Consider the following 20476-nt stretch of genomic DNA (forward strand, 5'->3'; position numbering starts at 1 on the left):
TTAAAATTAATGAAAGTACATATTGAACTTATGTTTGGATTTCTTTATTTTAAATTGTCGTACTGTCCTCACCAGAGAGACACTTGCACTATTCTTTTGCTCACAAGCTTAAAACATGTTGTTTTTTTTAATCATGGAAGTGAATTCTTGATCTTAAAATGTGTAGTTTAACAAAATAGTTCTAGCTCAAGGTCAGGGGCTCATTTCTCTCAGTGTTAGTGGGAGCTAGGTTACTGTTATTATTTTCAGTTGTACTTCTAAAGCCACTCATGACCGATTTCACTGATACTGAAAACAAAAGTGCAATTTCTAAAGCGAAGATTGTTTATATCATCTTAATTTAATCATGAAAGTTCAAGCAGTTTCACAAAGTTATGTTTTTAAGCAACCTGAAGGATGGATTCTGACAAAATAAAGAATTTATTTAATTATTCAAACTCTTTTTACATTCTTTCTCTTCATTGAGGTTTGTGCACATTCATTTATGCACAGCTCATTGTCAGGTTGATGTTTGGACTTTAGTTGGGCCATTGCAACCTTGATTTGATGGCGCCCTTGCTTTGTCCTGTTGCATGACCCAGTTTCAGTCAAGCTTCAGCTGTCAAACGGACAACACCACATTTGACTCTAGAATACTATAATGCTATACAGTTCATGATTCATGGTTTATGGGTGGCAAAACCTGCACAACAAACTCAAGTTATCCACCCCCTGTAAAACTGATATAGGGTGTACTTTTTGACTGTAGATAACACAAAAACCATCACATTAAAGTCATTTAGTCATTAGTCATTTGAATCATTATAGAGGTCACTTATGTACCTGATGTACCTGTATTTAAAAGATAAAAGCAACAAACAGGGCATAATAGTTGTTTTAAAGACTACTGCTTTCGAGAATGTTTTTAACCAGACATAATGAACAAGGGATAAGTCATACTGAGAAACCCAACTTGTCAGTAACAAAGTAACCACAACCCAAAAGCATACCCTGCTTTATCAAGTTCACTCTAAAATTTGCAAAATACAAAATACACAATGCACTAACCTCGTTTAAAGTGAGCAACAAGAATATGAACTGAATAATTCAGAGGCCATAAATCCGGTTAAAAGTAGGACCCCTTTCTATTATTTTCTACAGTCATACAATGTAGGTATACAATGGAGAGATGCACATGACTTTTTTCATTTTTAAATATGCCAGTGTCAGCTCTGCGGTTAATGTAGTTAAACTAAAAAAGGCCATAAATGTCATAACTGGGTTTTAAAATTATATTAATTTGCAGCCTTTAATATTTTACTTGGTGATCAGGTAATTACCTGAAATTTGCATTATTTATGATTATGTGAAAATCTCATTCATCTGACATACTTAATAAGTTTATTTGATACCTGCATTGTACTGATATAACACAACGGCACTGCACTGTGCATTTTAGTCCAGATGGTTCCCGCACAGATAAACACTCGCATGTAAAAATGGAAGATAATGTTCTTGCTGCCAACAGGGATGGCACTACTCCATCAGTAAGAGTAAAAGCTACTTACAATATCCTTGTATGGGTTAATACACAGGTTAAAACAGGGACATTGTATGGAGAAGTCGTTAGCAATGCTAATTAGGCGAATCAGGAGGAAATGAAAGTCGGTGCTGCTGCTGTGAAGCTGAATCTGTGATCTTTAGCCCACAGTGAGCCGAGGAGATAGGAGATAATTTAAATGTTCAGAGCCCCGAGGCTTCAGAAGCTGGCTTCATGTCATGTTAGGGGAGGCAAGAGTGGAAATGTGATCTCTTTGAATGTATGTGTGTGTGTGTGTTCGTGTGTGTGTCAGAGGGATACTGACACCCTTTCTGAGTCATAGACAGCCAATTATAAAAACCCAACGGCCACCTCGTCCCCCCTCTCTCTATCTGCCTCACTCATTTCCTACCTCTCTCAGCCTCCTTGTCTCATTCTCCATCTCTCTCTTATCTTTCTCACTTGCTTTGTTTTTATCTGTTTCTCTGCCCCCACCGCCCGCCCCCTCCCCTCTCTCTCACAATATAAAAACTTGCACCTCATTAATAAACCTCAGTTGGGGTAAAAATAGTAGAGGAAGGGATGGTAAAGAAGAAGAAGAGAGGAGGGTAAACGAAGTAGAAGGTGAAGAAGTGGGTGAGGGGAGAGGGGTGAAGAGTTGAGAGAAGATGAAAGGATGGAAAAGAGGCAGCCATAGCAAGGAGAAGAGACATTAGGGGGAAATAGAAGAGAGGGCAGATTAAATTAGATTAGCTTTGACTCTATGCATGTCTAAATGGAAATTAAATTTTCACGACAGGAGGTACAATATAACAATATTTCACCCCAGTTCAGCAACATTTGCTGTTTCCTCTTGTTCTTTTCTGCTCCTGTTAATTGCATCAGTTTTAGTCTCTTTGCTGCATGTTGAAATAAACGTCTTGTCTTGTTTTACCCCGAGCAGAAGACTCACCATGTTAGTGTGAATATAAGGAAGGATATCTCTGCTGCACTGCACACTGCTGGTTTTCTATATCTGAGGGGAATGCACCAGGCTATATGGGCACTGGACAGAAATATTAGGCTGATACATATTTAATACAGCTTGAATATTATATCTCAGATTGTGTCAGATACTTGTGGTATTATGTAGCGATCAATGTCGCAGTGTTGATTTAATTTTTTCTTCTTATTGTGTTACTCTTCTTATATAAAGATGGAAAATGTTTTGGGAAATTCATCACAAATTCATGCATTCATGCTTTGTGCATGCAGTTGCAAAACTTAAAATCTTCTCACGTTTGCGTCTTTCGCTGAACTGACTTATTTAGTCTGACGCATGCAGGAAATGTTATAAATAAGCAGAAGGGGCAAATCATCATTTGCATTTTGAATTATAGGTTGATTCAGCAGTTGTTTAAGTGCAGGTTTAACTGTAGGGCTCAAAGTGTAAATCTACTCATCACATCATTGGGGCAGGGATAGCTCAGTAGGTAAAGTGGTCGGCCCATGATCGGAAGGTCGGCGGTTCGAATCCACTTAACGGCTACCCTGAGGTACCCCTGAGCAAGGTACCGTCCCTACACACTGCTCCCCGGCGCCTGCTTAGTGGGCTGCCCACTGCTTCACTGAGTGAATGGGTCAAATGCAGAGAAAAACTAGTAATTTCCCCATGGGGATCAATAAAGTATCCATTATTATTATTATTATTATTATTGCTGCAATGTAACAACTAAGGACAAAATAAATCACATTTTTTCAGCAGCTTTGCTCAAGCTAGAGCAGGTGGGCAGTGCCTCATAATATTATTATTATTATTATTATTATTATTATTATTATTATTATTAGTGTAGTTATTCCAGCTGGCTCCGTCTTCCTTCCTCCTCCTCTGTGTCACAGAAGGGTTGTTAGAATGTTTTAATATCATCTGATGTATTTATTTTTCTTCTGTCAGTGCAAAATGTTTAATGTGAGTTGTTCAGTGTATATTTCCTCCCGCCGGTTCACCAAATCAGAGGGATTCATGTTGCAAGTAAATAATCCCACTTAATAGTGTTACCGCCGTATGCCTCTCACTTCATCAGATTAATTCAGTCACTGTTGGCTGCTGTATCTGTGTAGCTGTCAACCACACATCTGATTTACATTAGTGTGTGTCTGTGTCTGTGTAGCCACAAAACTCCTGCACGCAATTATCAAGCGTATAATGTCCTCTGTGGGTGCGACGAGGCATGAGGTTGCTGTCACTTGTTAACATCTTGATGTTTATTTCCAAACTAAATGAGAACACAGGTGAGAGAAGATTTGGGCTGATCTAAAAAAAAAAAAAAGATATTTAAGTGGAACAATGATGCCTCCCATAAACACCAAAGACTGTATGTAAAAGATGATACTAACTTTAAGCCCTAACAAAGTGGCTGAGTTATTATAAAAAAGATTTAAAAGTTGGTATTGTATGGTGTTATTGTAAAGTTCCTATGAAGTGGAAAACTAGCCACAGAGCCCAAAACTGCCTGTTGTACCAGTTTGCAGTTACACAGGCGAGTCTACTGATTGACTCCAAGTGGCCACTAGAAGAACTACAGTTTTTGGTACTTCTCTGTTGGTGCCATTTTTCTGCCACTAATGTTGAGCTATATGTACGAGAGCATGCATGTTAGCAGAAGGTTGTAAGGCTGTATCAAACCTGAAAAGGAAGACCTGCTGCTCAGCCGTGAGTCATATTCTTAATTATTCAACTTATTTTTGTTCAGATGCGACCCTGGGGATCTGGATACACAGAAGGCTCAGTGATACAGGGATTACTTGCAAACCTATTTAGCGGACATGCTACAGTGGGAATATAAATCTGAATTCCCTTAGCAACTGCCAATTGGTAGGAGTTCAAATTCCATTCAGTTCAGGATCGTGCAGAGGCTGAAGACTATTCCAGCTTTCTTTGGGTGAAAGGCAGGGTGGACCCAGGACAATTTACCAAGCCATCACACGTCTAACAAGGGGCATTTTTGTTTTCAGTTGGGCGGCACAGTGCAGAATGAAAGCAAAGCAAACGGGTGCCCACTTTCAATACCAGTGGTGATGTTAGTTTTATAGTACACTCTTAAGGCAGGATCCAAGATAGACTGGGTGATATTCAAAATAGAGTTTATTGGCAAATGTGGCTCTGAAAAAGGATTGAATGCAACACATTTATGATATGGGAAACTGTGCCATCCAGGAGAGTTCATGGATCGAGTAAAGGTGGGTCAGTCTGAGCGCGTTACTATAGTTTGGATTGGAAGAGTCTGATTTACTTGAAGAGATGGAGATGGCTGTACCGTGGAAGGCAAGTGATTTGTTCTTGAAGTCACTGAGACGTTGGAGGGTGGACAGTAGATGAGGACAAGAGGTAAGGGATCCACAGTTTTTCTGGGTACAAGTGTGGCTGCAAGGTTGCCCTTCAGACACACATATAACTCTGTGAGACAGGAGAACACAAGCTTAAGCACTGGGAATACTAGCATGCATGGAAGCCATCTAGGAGCCTGGTTACCACACTGAGGAGTTTGACAATCTGGTGAGGGAAAGGAGACTTGAGCCGGTCTATATATATTGCTTCAGATGAGACTGATGGGAAGCAGGTGCAGTGGCTGAAATGCAGGAAACTGAAGTCTACACCCTTGGGTGGAGATGGGACCAGCTCAACCCAGTCTGGAACTCAGATCATATACAAAAGGAACAAACTGCAAGGACTAGGATACCCGCAGGAAATCTAAATTTAATCAGAAATGATAATGATTTTCAGTCCCCCCCCCCCCGCCCCAACAGTACAAATTTCATAAGTAAAATGTGATGCTGTGCAACACTAAGTATAATTTTATGATGGATAATTGTTCTCCCCAGCCGGAGTACCCAGAGAGAATCGACAGGCTCAGGACTAACACACAATCCTCACACAGAACAAAAGGGTCCAGATGGCCCTCAAAAATATGGATACTTTAATACACATTTTGATTTTGACTCACGACTTATGCAAATTCAAATTGTGTATTAAACAATCCATATTTTTGAATGAAACCTCTAAAAATGTAATTATTGAAAGGCTGAAGAGTGTTTGGTGTGTGTGTGTGTGTGTGTGTGTGTGCGCGCATCTGTATGTTGATGTTATTTAACTCGATGAAGAGGTGTGTGTCCAGGGTGTATTGCCTTGGACAGCTGTGCTGCTGGGAGCAATACAGTCGTCACGCACCATCTGCCGTGCACACATGCCCACACAAACACACTCATGGACATGCACACACGCATCAGCATGTTGTGATTTAAGCAAACAGGCACATCCACCACCTGGTGTGGCTCTCAGCTACCTACTGCTGTCTTTCTTGGTTTACCTCTTTCTTTCTCTCTCTCGCTCACACTCTCTCGCTCACGCACACACACCTCTCTACGCAAGCAGTGTCAGTCTTTCTCTTTTTTGTTTTATTCGCAGACGCAGCCTGATTTCAGATTGTTGAGCCTGTCAAGAAAAGAGTGTGTTTTAATTGGCCCGTATACTTCTATAACGGCTGCTCCTAAACACCAATATAGCTCCCCGGAGTCACTGACAGGTGCTGCAGTGTTTACTGCGTGTGTGCATGTGTTGAGGGGGTGGTTGCATAGTTGTATCTCTGTGTGTGTGTGTGTGTGTGTGTGTGTGTGTGTGTGTGTGTGTGTGTGTGTGTGTGTGATGTGTCACAAACAATAGAGAGCTTAAACTCAGATAGATGACACGGAGATGCACTAATAGGTCCGCAGAGACTGCAGCTTCCTTTTGTGAGTGTGTGTACTTGTGTGTGTCTGTGTGTGTTTTATATCTAATGAGCATCCCCCTTAACAACAAAACATCCATTTCTAGTGAATCTGCAGACTGACTGACTAATGAACTGTTTCAGCGAGTGGCGGACTGACCGATTTAATGGCTGCCTTACTCACAGAGTAGTTGCTCTTTTTCTTTAATAAAACAAGTTAAAAAAAGATTTCTTTAAATCTCCTGATCTTAGGATATTTTCTTTTATGAAACTCATTGTCCTGCCCCACAAATTTGGGTCTTCCTCCACTTGTCCAATATCCTTCACACGTCATGCATCTCGTAGTGAAGGATTGCAGTCGTTAATTAGTACAGGCTCTACAAGTGTTCTGATATGTTTGTTAGCCAATTAAATAGTGAGTGATTACATAATGTAACATAGAGGATATTTTGTAATTTGTTCTGTATGGCTTGTGGTGTAGTCTGTTCCTTGCTGTAAGTATGATGGTGTTAGAGTTAATATGCTGAGCAACAACACTGAAGCCATGCTACTGTTTTGGTCTAAAATCAAGATACGCCTAAAAGCTAAAACTTACTGATAGATAACCATACCAGAGTGGTTCTGTTATGTAGACTTCTGAAGCAACTTAACACACAGAGTTAACATCCACTGGTTGATATGTGTTGCAATACCCAGTGAGCTTGTTGACATGGCTTTCTTAGGTGCATCTTCAGCATTTTCTGACCAAGAAACCTGGTATATGGGTATGATGGGGGAAGCTGTTGTTGCAAGGTCTGCAGTAATGATTGGGTCAGTGATAAGAACAAGGTTTCCCAGCCCTTTATTAATGGTTAATATGATTCATTTCAGCTGTAAATAATTTCAGGTTCTGACTGATTGTTCTATAGTACACCTGATTGTAGGTATGTTATACCACTTTCTGTTTGGCTTACTCTTTCAACCATCCAAGCTCTGTTTTATTCTTATTTTTCTACTGCAATTTAATCATGAAACATTTGGAAATTGCTCTGATTAATTTAAAGCAATGGTGCTGTTTTATTTTGAGATTCATGACAGAAACAAAGTAGAAGTGTACGGTGTCGAGTTTCTTTCCATGTTTTGTTGCTGAACTTGGAAAGCAGTCTGGATGGTTTAATGAGTAATTTAATGACTAACAGGCTGGTTATGCAATTGAGTGGCTGCCCAAAACTTGGACAACACACAATACTAAAGCTGTTTTTATCCAAATAATAAAAGCAGGGAGGCTAGAGGCTGCACACATTTATTATTTCACAGGAAAAGAGCATTTATCACAAAGATTAACAACATGGTGAGACATTTGCATATTCGAAATTATGTATTTTTTGGTTCAATAAATCATTTGCCGCCCCAGGTTGAGAACTGCTGCATAATGCGGCATAAAAAATATACTTTTTAAATTTTAACATTCTGCTTCTACAGCTGAGCAGCATAGTTAAAAAATGCATACTTACATCTTGTAATGTTTTGAACTTTTGAGTTTCAATTTTGATATCAACCTGGAAATGTTTCCTTAAGATTTTATTGGATTTTGACACAATTTGGGAACGTGTGATGGATTAATACAGTTTTTGGGAACTAGACATTCTGTGCGTGTGTGTGTGCGTGTCTGGATTCTGGTGGCCTGTTGGTGGGTTTCCTGTGTCTGTGTTTGTTAATCATTTGCTTTTCTTGAAGCCCATACGGAAAAGAAATAGTAAAAACTTATATGTGATTACTCATGAAAGTGGCCACTTTCTCATTACTTTCATACATTGTTTTAGTAAGTATCCAAAACATACAAGGGATCTTATATCTGTTTTCACTCTTATATGCTTTTCATATAAGTTTCACACAAGACAGATACAAACTTTATAAGATTTATATATATCTTATCAACAGTTCAGTGCGTGATTTGCTGTGTATCTGTGTTTAGAGAAGTGATGAGGCATGTAGTATATTACAGCAAGTGTTCTCTTTTTGTGTTGCAACTGTCACACACTTGGTGTGTGTGTGTGTGTGTGTGTGTGTGTGTGGGTGTGTGTGTGTGTGTGTGTGTGTGTGTGTGTGTGTGTGTGTGTGTGTGTGTGTGTGTGTGTGGTCCTCCAAATTTAGTGGGAGCTATCTGAGGTAAACAGCTGGTGATTGGAGGGGGTACGTCCTATTTTGGAGAGCTTCCCAGACTCTCACTCACTGTCTCTCTGTCACACACACACACACACATTAACACTCTCTCACACTCTGTCACTCACTTTCCCTCCCCATCAGATTCGATTAGGCGATCTTTGGATGATGCTGAGGTGGAGTCATGTGAGCATGAGATTGATGAGAGAGAGAGAGAGAGAGAGAGAGAGAGAGAGAGAGAGAGTGTGTGTGTGTGTGTGTGAGAATTAAGCACACTGTGTGGATATGACACTGTTTACACAGTCACACTGTATAGAACTGCTTCTGTTTTGGTGACAAAAAACAAGTCAAGCTTAGTATTAAGACTTGGTTTAAGATTAGGTTAAGTTTAGGTTAACAGTGCAGTAATTCTTCAAGTAATGAGCCAGTGTAGTCCTACATGATAGAAATGTGTGTGTGTGTGTGTGTGTGCGTGTGTGTGTGCGCGCGCGCGTACACGCACGCGCTCATCTGTGTAATTTCTTCAGAGTTGTGACAGAGTCTAATTAGGGAGTAGGCAGAGAGTGCTGACTGACTAACAAACCGAGTATATAGTGTTTGTGTGCGTGCATGTGTGTGTGTTGGTCTAATAGCTTCTATAAAATGGCAGCAGATGGCCATGTGCTTATTGAAATTTTCCTGAACCTTGAAGGTGTTACGGCCGAGACCGTTTCAGACGAGTGACAGGACTCAAACGCAAGACGCCGAACAGCTCGTAAGTATATTTTAAGAATAATGTTTAATGTTTACACAAAATATTCATAAACAAAAGGTGAGCGTAGACGTTAAACTAAATAACGATCTGGTCCGGGTCAGAGAGGACAGCTATTCCGGGGATTGGACTGGAAAGCAAGTCACAAAGGGTCCAGGAAAAGGTCGGGGTCACTGTAACAGAATGCAGATGTTCAAACATAGATAAGGAGGCATATGAATATGTTGTTTGGCTCAGAATCCTCCTTCGTACTGCGTACTTGCCAACGGAGGTCGGAGATGACATAGAGGGGTGAGTAGTCCGGGTGTGTAAATCCAAAAACTCCTGGCGTGGAGGCAGAGAGGCAGGTAGGTAATTTTGGTAATAGCCTGAGGGACTGCCAGAAGGTCCAGCATCCAAGTAGAAGCTCTTCGCCAGGGGTTGACAGTTAGGTGTAGCTGAAAAGGGAGGCGCACAAAAAACAAACATACAGTGAGGCAAGGTGATTCAAAAAAACACGTAGGGAATTTATGGTGGTGGCCTGCACTGACTGATGTTTAGCAGAGAATCTGGCGAAGAGAGATTGAGAACGCTGGCCTTATGAGTCCCCGGCTAATTACCCACAGATGTAAGCGATCAGCAAAAACACTGAGGCCCCTCCCAGGGGTGGAGACGCCGGCTCGGAGGGAGACACACTGGCACACACCCGGACCATGACAGTACCCCCCCTCAAGGGACGCCACCCGGCGGCCGACCAGCACCCGCCCCACGACGTGACCTAAGAAAATCAGAAACCATCACAGAGTCAAGCATCAAAGAACGAGGAACCCAAGAACGCTCCTCCGGCCCATAACCCTCCCAGTCCACCAAAAACTGCAGCCCCCTACCCCGCCGCCGCACATCCAGAATGCGCCGGACAGAAAACGCAGGGTGCCCGTCAATGAGCCGGGCGGGAGGCGGGGGCACCGGAGGCGGGCACAGACGACTAGACACCACCGGCTTCACCTGAGAAACGTGAAAGACCGGGTGAACCCGCAAGGCAGCAGGCAAACGGAGCTTGACAGCCGTAGGGCTGAGGACCCTGTCCACAGAATAGGGGCCGATGTAACGAGGAGACAACTTGCGGGAGGATGCCCTGAGAGGGATGTCTTTCGCGGCGAGCCACACCTTCTGTCCCGGTGAGTAAACAGGCGCAGGAGACCGGCGACGGTCGGCACAGCTACGTTTGCGAGCCACAGCTCGCAACAGCGCCTCCCGCGTACGAGACCAGACCCGACGGCAGCGCTGTAGATGATGCTGGACCGAGGGGACAGCAAGATCAGCCTCCTCCTCCGGAAACAGGGGCGGCTGATAACCCAAAGAGGCCTCGAACGGTGACAACCCAGTAGCAGACGAAACCAAGGAGTTGTGGGCATATTCCACCCACGGCAGATACGAGGCCCAAGTCGCAGGGTTATGACAGGTCACACAGCGGAGCGCGGCCTCAAGCTCCTGATTTAAACGTTCCGTCTGGCCGTTCGTCTGAGGATGGTAACCAGAGCTCAGACAAGGCCTGGCCCCCAAAGCAGCGCAAAAAGAACCCCAAACTTGGGACGAGAACTGCGGACCCCTGTCCGAAACTATTTCCACAGGAATGCCATGAAGCCGAAAAACATGGTCCAACAACAACGTAGACGTCTCAGCCGCAGTGGGAAACTTCTCCAAAGCGACGAAATGAGCAGCCTTAGAAAACCGATCCACGACCGAGAGAATAGTGGTCTTCCCAGCCGAAACCGGGAGTCCCGTAACAAAATCCAGGGCGATGTGGGACCAAGGGCGATGAGGCGTAGATAACGGCTGCAACAGCCCAGCAGGACGGTGAGTACGCGACTTACACCTGGCACACACAGGGCACGCAGCCACATATTCCCGAACATCTTTGTCCAGAGTGGCCCACCAAAAATGTCTCTTAACCATAGAAGTCGTCCTGCCCCTGCCCGGGTGACACGCAAACCTCGAAGCGTGCACCCATTCCAGTACCTTGGAGCGAGCAGCCGCGGGAACAAAACGCCGGTTAGTCGGTCCCGTGCCCGGATCCGGTTCCGTCCGGAGGCCCCGGTTGATGGCGTCCTCCACCTCCCAGGTAATAGCTCCCACCGTACAGCCGGCCGGAAGAATGGTGGAAAACTCCGCCGGACCCGTGTCAGAGTCAAACTGCCGAGAGAGGGCATTCGGTTTGGTGTTTCTGGAACCCGGGCGATAGGAAATGGAAAAGTTAAAACGTGCGAAAAACAGCGACCAACGAGCTTGACGTGCATTCAACCTCTTCGCACCGCGTAGGTACGTCAAGTTCTTATGATCCGTCCACACCAGGAACGGTAGCGCCGCGCCTTCCAGATGATGACGCCACTCCTCCAACGCCAACTTAACGGCAAGCAGTTCCCGGTCCCCCACATCATAGTTCCGTTCCGCTGGTGAAAGCCGCCGAGAGAAAAAGGCGCACGGCCGTAGCTTAGAGGAGGGGCCGGCACGTTGTGAAAGCACAGCCCCCACCCCCACATCAGAAGCATCCACCTCCATAATAAAAGCCTTAGACGGATCGGGTTGAGCGAGGATGGGCGCAGTAGAAAACAGATGTTTCAGCTTCGTGAACGCGCTGTCTGCTTCGGCGGACCAGCCGAACGGAAGCTTCGTAGAGGTAAGGCGTGTAAGCGGAGCCGCCACCAGACTGTAGTTCCTTATGAACCGACGATAGAAATTTGCAAATCCCAAAAACCCCTGGAGTTGCTTGCGAGTAGAAGGCACAGGCCAGTCTGTGACCGCCTTCACCTTAGCCGGATCCGTCTTCACCTGCCCCCCTGCCAAAATGTATCCCAGGAAAGGGACCGATGTCAAATGAAACTCACATTTCTCAACCTTGGCATACAGTCTGTTTTCCAAGAGGCGTTGAAGGACAGCTCGGACATGTGAATGATGCTCAGCCAAAGTTTTAGAAAAAATAAGAATGTCATCTAAATAGACGAACACAAAACGGTCGAGGAAATCCCGTAGGACATCATTTATTAGGGCCTGAAACACCGCTGGAGCGTTCGTTAAACCGAAAGGCATAACGAGATACTCGAAATGACCCAGGGGGGTGTTAAACGCGGTCTTCCACTCGTCTCCCTGACGGATTCGCACCAAATGATAAGCATTGCGAAGATCTAACTTAGTGAACACCGTGGCACCCTGTAGCGATTCAACAGCGGAGCTAATGAGTGGCAAGGGATACTTATTTTTAATAGTGACGTCATTCAAGCCCCTGAAATCAATACACGGCCGAAGAGACCCATCCTTCTTGTCTACAAAAAAAAACCCAGCCGCCACGGGGGATGAAGACGGACGGATTAACCCAGCCGCGAGTGAATCCCTAATATACTCCTCCATCGCAGCACGTTCAGGCCTAGAGATACTATATAACCGGCTCTTGGGCAGGGACGCTCCGGGGAGCAAATCAATCGCACAGTCATAAGGGCGATGGGGCGGTAGGGACTGCGCTTTGATCTTACTGAATACTTCCCGCAAATCATGATACTCAGGCGGCACCCCTGAGAGATCGGGGACATATTCGTCAGTCCCCGTAGCCTCCCCCGGGCCGGGAAAACGGGCGGAAGTCAGACAATTGGAGTGGCAAAAAGGGCTCCAGCTGACAACCCTTTGCCCCTCCCAATCCAAGTGCGGATTGTGTAAGCACAGCCAGGGATAACCCAAAGTGAGCGGAGTATCAGGTGAATCGAGGACAAAAAAGGTGAGTTTCTCCCTATGATTCCCCGAAGTGCACAGTGACACTGGACCAGTGTGAAAAGAAATTTTAGTGAAAACCTGGTTATTAATCGCTCTAACTGGAATGGGCGGCTCAAGGCGCACGAGCGGAACGCCTAATCGTTCAGCGAGATCGAGACTGATTAAATTCTGTTCAGAACCAGAATCTAATAAGGCTGTGCATGAATGAGTAATCTGTAGCATCTCCAAGGTGACAGGGAGTTGTAAACGGGGTTTCTGACCAGAATTCGAACCGCCCACCCGTATCCCCGATTCTACCGGCGGGCGACACCTTTTCCCTCCTTCGGGCATGCAGCAATCAAGTGTTCCAGCGAGCCACAGTAAAAACAGGCATGAGCCCGACGCCGCCGCTCCCTCTCCTCCGGTGTCAACCGTGACCGGCCAATCTGCATAGGCTCCGGCTCGGGATTAGTGACGTAAGCCGAGGCGACAAACTCATGCGAGTCCACAGTCGGAGGCGGAGACGGTGACGTACCCGGAAACGAGCGCGGTAAACGGCGCTGGGATTTGTAGTTCCTGTCCCTCTCCCTGTCACACAACCTGTTGTCAATGCGAAGGGAGAGGGACGCCAGTTCCTCAAAAGATTTTGGCTCATCACGGGAGGCAAGCTGGTCTTTCATACCCTCGTTCAATGCCCGGAAAAACACCCCACGCAGAGCGTCGTCAGGCCAACCGGTTTCGGCGGCGGCAGTACGAAAATCAATCAAAAAATCGGCAACCCTCTGACGGCCCTGGCGAAGATCCAGCAGCCTCTGCGCAGAACTACCCTCAGAAATGGGGTGCGCAAACGTTTTCTGGAATTCCCCCAAAAACACCTCATAAGAACAGGTTAACAAAGGATTCTTCGATAGATACGCCTCCGCCCACTTAAGTGCACGATTACGCAGTTTACCCACCAAATAAGATATCTTATTAGAATCCGCAACAAATGTGCGTGGAGAACGACCGAAAACAAGGTCGACCTGAAGCAAAAACCCGCTACAACTCCCTGGATCCCCTGAAAATGGTTCGGGCTCCGGGGACGTAGCATCACGGAAAGCTGATGTAGGTGGAGATGCAACGGCAACAGGTTGAGGCAGAGGAGCTGGTGTACCGGAGTCTTGGCCCGCGGGGCCCGAGGCAGAACCAGCAGCAGTAGAAATATCCGCTTGTAGAGCCTGGAGGGACTCCAGTATTTTACTTTGACCATCTCTAAGAGTCTGCTGCTGGGCTAACAGGAACTGAATAGATTGTTCATGACTTCCTAATATCGCCCCCTGCCTCTGAATGGCTGACCGTTCCGCGTCTGCTGAGTCCATAACTGCTGGCCAGATTCTACTGTTACGGCCGAGACCGTTTCAGACGAGTGACAGGACTCAAACGCAAGACGCCGAACAGCTCGTAAGTATATTTTAAGAATAATGTTTAATGTTTACACAAAATATTCATAAACAAAAGGTGAGCGTAGACGTTAAACTAAATAACGATCTGGTCCGGGTCAGAGAGGACAGCTATTCCGGGGATTGGACTGGAAAGCAAGTCACAAAGGGTCCAGGAAAAGGTCGGGATCACTGTAACAGAATGCAGATGTTCAAACATAGATAAGGAGGCATATGAATATGTTGTTTGGCTCAGAATCCTCCTTCGTACTGCGTACTTGCCAACGGAGGTCGGAGATGACATAGAGGGGTGAGTAGTCCGGGTGTGTAAATCCAAAAACTCCTGGCGTGGAGGCAGAGAGGCAGGTAGGTAATTTTGGTAATAGCCTGAGGGACTGCCAGAAGGTCCAGCATCCAAGTAGAAGCTCTTCGCCAGGGGTTGACAGTTAGGTGTAGCTGAAAAGGGAGGCGCACAAAAAACAAACATACAGTGAGGCAAGGTGATTCAAAAAAACACGTAGGGAATTTATGGTGGTGGCCTGCACTGACTGATGTTTAGCAGAGAATCTGGCGAAGAGAGATTGAGAACGCTGGCCTTATGAGTCCCCGGCTAATTACCCACAGATGTAAGCGATCAGCAAAAACACTGAGGCCCCTCCCAGGGGTGGAGACGCCGGCTCGGAGGGAGACACACTGGCACACACCCGGACCATGACAGAAGGTGACGGGTTTGGCATTTCCTTGCTTTGCTTAAGTGCCCTTGAGCACCACCCTCAGCCTTCTAATGAAACTGTATGTGAGATTATCAGTTCACCTAAATAAGAAGCACAATCAATACATTTTGAATACAGTGAATGTGAATACTGTACTTACTACAAGTTACTTTGCATATTGAGGTTTTGCATACAGATCCAACATATTGTCCTAAAACAGTTTACATCTACAGGTGACCTGACTGAGCAAAATTACAGCTTGTCCAAAAGCTTTAAAATAGCCTGTATTAAATGAAATACGCAGCAGCCTGAGGATGTGTCCACACACACACACACACACACACACACACACACACACACACACACACACACACACACACACACACACACACACACGCATGCACGCACACCTGTTGTTGTCAAGAATGCCCATTTAGATAATCTGGCCGATCTGATTGTGGTAGACATACACACCTGTTGTTGTCTTCTTCCTCTCTCATTGTCTGACTGTCCGTCTTCCCGATGATCTCCTTCTCCTTTTCCTCCTTTCAGCGTCTCTTGGCAGCACCGCAGTCTCATATCCGAATGAGTGTTGAAACAGTAATGAAGTAGAGATCAGAGAGCTTTTCTTGGGGAAAAGTACACGAAAATGGGATGTGTCCTGTTCCAAACAGAGTAAACACATTTTTTGCAGGCAAAACAAGAAATATTGAGGGTACTCCAGCATCTCCACTGATGAAGGCAGCCTGACGTCTTCGTGTAGATCCATCCAAAGTCATAAATGCACCAGTGTGATCTGCACCTTTAGATTAGCTTGCATGTCATCTTACTGAACTTTGAGTTGCCCCCAAAGCCATCCATTAGCGTAGGTGTATGTGACTGTTAGTGCTTTAAGTATAGATAAAGGCACCGTATGAATGTGTATGCCTGGGTGAATGAGACTTGTAGTAGAAAGTGTTTTTAAGTAGCTTAAGTACGTTATATAAGGATGAGTCCATTTATCATTTTACTATTTATCTAACTAGATATATGAGAGAGCATGTATTTACATATCCTCCCTTTGTAATTGTAGTTGGTATCACTAGCTTAAACCTATTCTGGAATGACTCCTGCATTATTATGTATTTATTCATAATATATGATGTAAACCTGTCAGATTTCCAGAGTCAGAAAAAGTCAAACTGTGTCTTGCTTATAGTTCAGCTGTAAAATTCTCTCACCACATGGAGCATCTCTCCTGCCGGGCTGCTGACAGCCAAAAACTCAGTCCCAGTGAAGAGCAGTAGTGAAAGTTGAACTAGCATCTAACTTAAAAGCAGTTTATCCAACTTCATTTACAGCCGGCAGTAGAGCCGAGAGCGTCAGGCCGGCCAGCGGACACATTCTGCACTACTGCGTCCATTACTTCAAAACTAATCGGGGTGAGGTGCTTTTCAGGCTGGACTTGGTTTGTCAGGTTTACAACCTGCCTGCCATGCCGTTGTTCTCACATTGCACATTTGCAGCGGTTGGAGAAAAGTCATCATAGATTTTTAGGGGCAACCACAGTCTCCAGTTTCCAGAAGAGTAATAACTCCTGAACAGCTGGGCAGTAAGGAATGTTTCCCAGAAATATTCAGCAACATTTGTTTTTAAAAAGAAATGAGTGCATGACAATTAAGATAGAATATAACTTATACGTTGTAATTAAATCATTTTGAATCATAAGAAAAAGTGATCTCGAAGCTGGTTGTGGGGAAAAACAGACCAAAAGTTATTAGCTTAATTAAGTTATTTTTCATTGTGTCTGGACTTTTTCTATGTTCCATGATGCATCATTTTACAACACACCACCATTTTAAGAAAGAGCAATGACTGTTCCCCTGACAGATTTCCATTTGTCTCATAGCAACAGCAGAGCCGGCAGCGGCTCCTCTGCAGAGCTCTGCTGGCTAAGTGTTGAGGGCTTTGGAGGAAACAGGACATCAGCACTTTGAAGAGAAGGTCATCTGTCTGCTGGCTGCAACTGAGGACCAGTGTGTGTGTGTGTGCCTGTGTGTGTGTGTGTGTTTTTATGTATGCGGCTGGATGTGTAAAGAAGCAGAATGACCACAATAGTATTGGGCTCAAGATAAGACACAGGCATGTGCATTCACAAACACATGAAGGTACTCTATGTGTACTCTGGCAAACAAATACACAAAAACGATAATTACCAGCATGAACAGTGTGAATAGAGTTCAAAGTAATCTCTCCATTCAAGCGATTGGCTCAATTGTTGTGAAAATGCTGCGAAAAACCAGCAGGGATCAGCTGAAAGTGGTGTTCCTCTGTCAAGAGCATTTCAGGCTGAACTTTGTGGCACCACGCTGTGTGACAAACACTGCTCTGACCAGTCCATCTTAACAACTAAGCTAAATACATCAACTGTTTTTCCTTTACATTATTCAAACATGTCACTGAGCAAAGAGCTTTAGCAAATTTCTGCCGTTATTGGATTTTTTTTTTTGTCAGTCTCAGCTGTGCTTTCCGCTCAAGCCTAACATACCATGTAACCATGATTGCAGCTAGCAAGCTAGCATGCCTGATTTAGGATGGGAGGTTTTTATTGACTGTAACCATGTAAGGATGCCAGATAATATGTTTGAGCACAGCGTATGAAGCAGAAAATTAAATTCATAGAAAACATTCCAGGACATCCCATGCCTCTGCAGAAATACGTGCAGGAGATCAGGGGACTACTTTGCGTTGTGTTTGGTCCTTTGTTTTCTCTTGTTACTTTGAGTTGATCTCTCATGTCTTTGTTGATTGTATCCTCACTTGGTAGTTCAGTTCAATTTGGTTTTATTTCCATAGTGCTAAATCACAACAACAGTTGCCTCAAGGTTCCTTATATTGTAGGATGAAGAACCAGGCTCAGGGAGGGAAGGCCTTTTGCCACGACCGGTTTGCGGTGAGGAAAGGAAGTCGGGACAGAATTTAATTTTTTTTTTTTAATTTTTCAACTTTATTGTCATTGCACATGCACAGGTACAGGGCAACGAAATGCAGTTTGCATCCATCCAGAAGTGCTTTAGTGATATAGATATATTACAATATATATTAGCAATAATATAGATATGTGAGTATATTACAGAAATGGGTCTATTATGGTATGTTATAATGTACACGGTATGAAGTATGTTGTGAATATTCTATAACTATAAGTATGTACAGGCTGTAGTGAGTACAAGCTATGTACAGGATATGAATATAAATATGAAAAACTATACAGAATGTGAAATAAATAACTTTACAGAATCTGGGATATACAGCTATACAGAAATGGGAACTATGCAAGTTGTAAACAGTTGTAGGATTAAAAATTATCGAATGTACAGAATGATTATTTACACAGAGCTATACAGTAGTGCAGTTAAGATAAGTGAGGGTGTAGATAGTTTCTACAGAGGCTATATAAAGTGCTAGTGGTTGTGAGTGGTGGTTCAGTCCATGTTATTATTGTGTTTGAGGGTACAGTTGTCCATTGTGGGTGTGTGTATGTTCAGTCCATGAGTTTAACGTGGGTCAGATGTCAGGAGGCAGAGTTCAGGAGTCTGACAGCTGTGGGGAAGAAGCTGTTCCGGTACCTGGTGGTCTTAGTCCGGAGGCTCCTGTGGCGCCTCCCAGAGGGCAGGAGGGTGAAGAGTCCATGTGATGGGTGACTGGGGTCTTTGATGATTTTCCCAGCCCTTTTCAGACACCGCTTCCTGTAGATGTCTTTTATGGCAGGAAGTGGTGCTCCGGCGATGCGCTGGGCAGTTTTCACGACCCTCTGCAACGCCTTCCGGTCCGAGGCAGAGCAGTTCCCGTACCAGACTGTTATACAGTTGGTCAGGATGCTCTTGATGGTGCAGCGATAGAAGTTCACCAGGATGTCTGAGGACAGGTGGTTCTTCCTCAGAGTCCTCAAGAAGAAGAGGCGCTGGTGAGCCTTCTTGACCAGCTTGGAGCAGTTGGTCGTCCAGGTGAGATCCTCGGAGATGTGGACTCCCAGAAGTCATGCTGTGGAAGAGAGACAGAGATTAATAACAAGTATGCATCATGGGAATCCCCCAGCAGCCTTCACCTAATGCAGCATAACTAAAGGAAGATTCAGGGTCACCTGATCCAGCCCTAACTATATGCTTTAGGAAAAAGGAAAGTTTGAAGCCTAATCTTGTTGTGAAAATGCTGCGAAAAACCAGCAGGGATCAGTTGAAAGTGGTGTTCCTCTGTCAAGAGCATAGCGTAGAGATAGTGTCTGTCTCCTGAATCCAAACTGGAAGCTGGTTTCACAGAAGAGTTGCCTGAAAACTGAAGGCTCTCCCTCCCATTCTACTTTTACAGTAAATACTCTAGGAACAACAAGTAAGCCTGCAGTGCGAGAGTGAAGTGCTCTAATAGGGTGATATAGTACTATAAGGTCATTAAGATAAGATGGGGCCTGATTATTTAAGACCTTGTATGTGAGGAGCAGGATTTTGATTCAATTCTGGATTTAACAGGAAGCCAATGAAGAGAAGCCAAAACAGGAGAAATCTGCTCTCTCTTTCTAGTTCCTGTCAGGACTCTTGCTGCAGCATTTTGGATTAACTGAAGGCTTTTCAGGGAGTTTTTAGGACATCCTGATAATAACGTTCAGTTTAGGCACCAAAACTAGTTGGTTAATTTTAGAAAGAGTTGATATTTTTAACCGCCGGTTTCACCCTAATAGAGTTCTCGTTATCAGTGAATCAGTTAGTCCACCCCCCACCCCCTTTTTTTTTAGAGAAAGACAAAAAGTGAACCATACATCAATGTCATCAGTGTTCCACTTTAAACTCTGCTGCTGGGTCAGCCTGTGACCTTCATCACGACACGCCACCTTACTATCTGTGTTAGCTAAGTGGGTCAGTGTGTGTGTGTACGTGTGTACCCTCACTATGAAGATGACCTTTAAGTATGTTTATTATGTAGAATTATTTTCATGAGATAGTATATCATATTTTTGTCTTTCTTAAATGAAGTGCATGTCCTTGTACTGTATGTGTGTGTGTGTCTGTGTGTGTGTGTGTGTATATATATGTGTTGCATTGTGAAAACTCATAGCTGGGTGTTAAAATACAGTTGCTATCACCACTCTGTCCTCATAAATGTAGCAGTAGAGGTCTGTGTGTATAAAAAACAGATGAAAGGAGGAGATGGCCCGGGGGAGAAACACAACTCTTTTTCAGCATCACTTCCTGCAACATTCAGCCTCAAGGCATCACCAGACGAGACCTGAATCACAGATTGGAAATCTAAGAAATATTAGAAAGCACTGTTCTGTGCTGCTCTGTGTATGAGGGGAAGTGTGCCTATTGATAGTGAAGGACCCACCACTCTAAATTAGCATGCTGCAGATTACTGTTTCAACGTGTTTTAACGTGCTGTGAGTGTAACAAACACTTTAGATTTGATTTCTAAACTGCTGTTTAAGGTCTTATCTCTCA

General features: G+C 44.3%; 1 protein-coding gene and 1 long non-coding RNA gene across 2 annotated transcripts in view; one reads left to right on the forward strand and one right to left on the reverse strand.

Annotated features, from left to right (window-relative positions):
* LOC146617540 (polypeptide N-acetylgalactosaminyltransferase 14-like) overlaps positions 1-20476 on the forward strand; it is a 243147-nt gene that overhangs the window by 82738 nt on the left and 139933 nt on the right. The gene's annotated exons all lie outside the window — the stretch shown is intronic.
* On the reverse strand, positions 9223-10000 carry LOC146617541 (uncharacterized). The gene is made up of 3 exons (XR_014906884.1): positions 9685-10000; positions 9414-9591; positions 9223-9327 (listed from the first exon to the last, which is right to left on the reverse strand). It is a non-coding gene; the product is annotated as an uncharacterized LOC146617541 (long non-coding RNA).

This window comes from Diplotaxodon limnothrissa, linkage group LG15, assembly GCF_057381915.1.
Source record: "Diplotaxodon limnothrissa isolate DT_005_m linkage group LG15, D_limnothrissa_male_GT1.1, whole genome shotgun sequence".
NCBI classification, from domain to species: Eukaryota; Metazoa; Chordata; class Actinopteri; order Cichliformes; family Cichlidae; genus Diplotaxodon; species Diplotaxodon limnothrissa.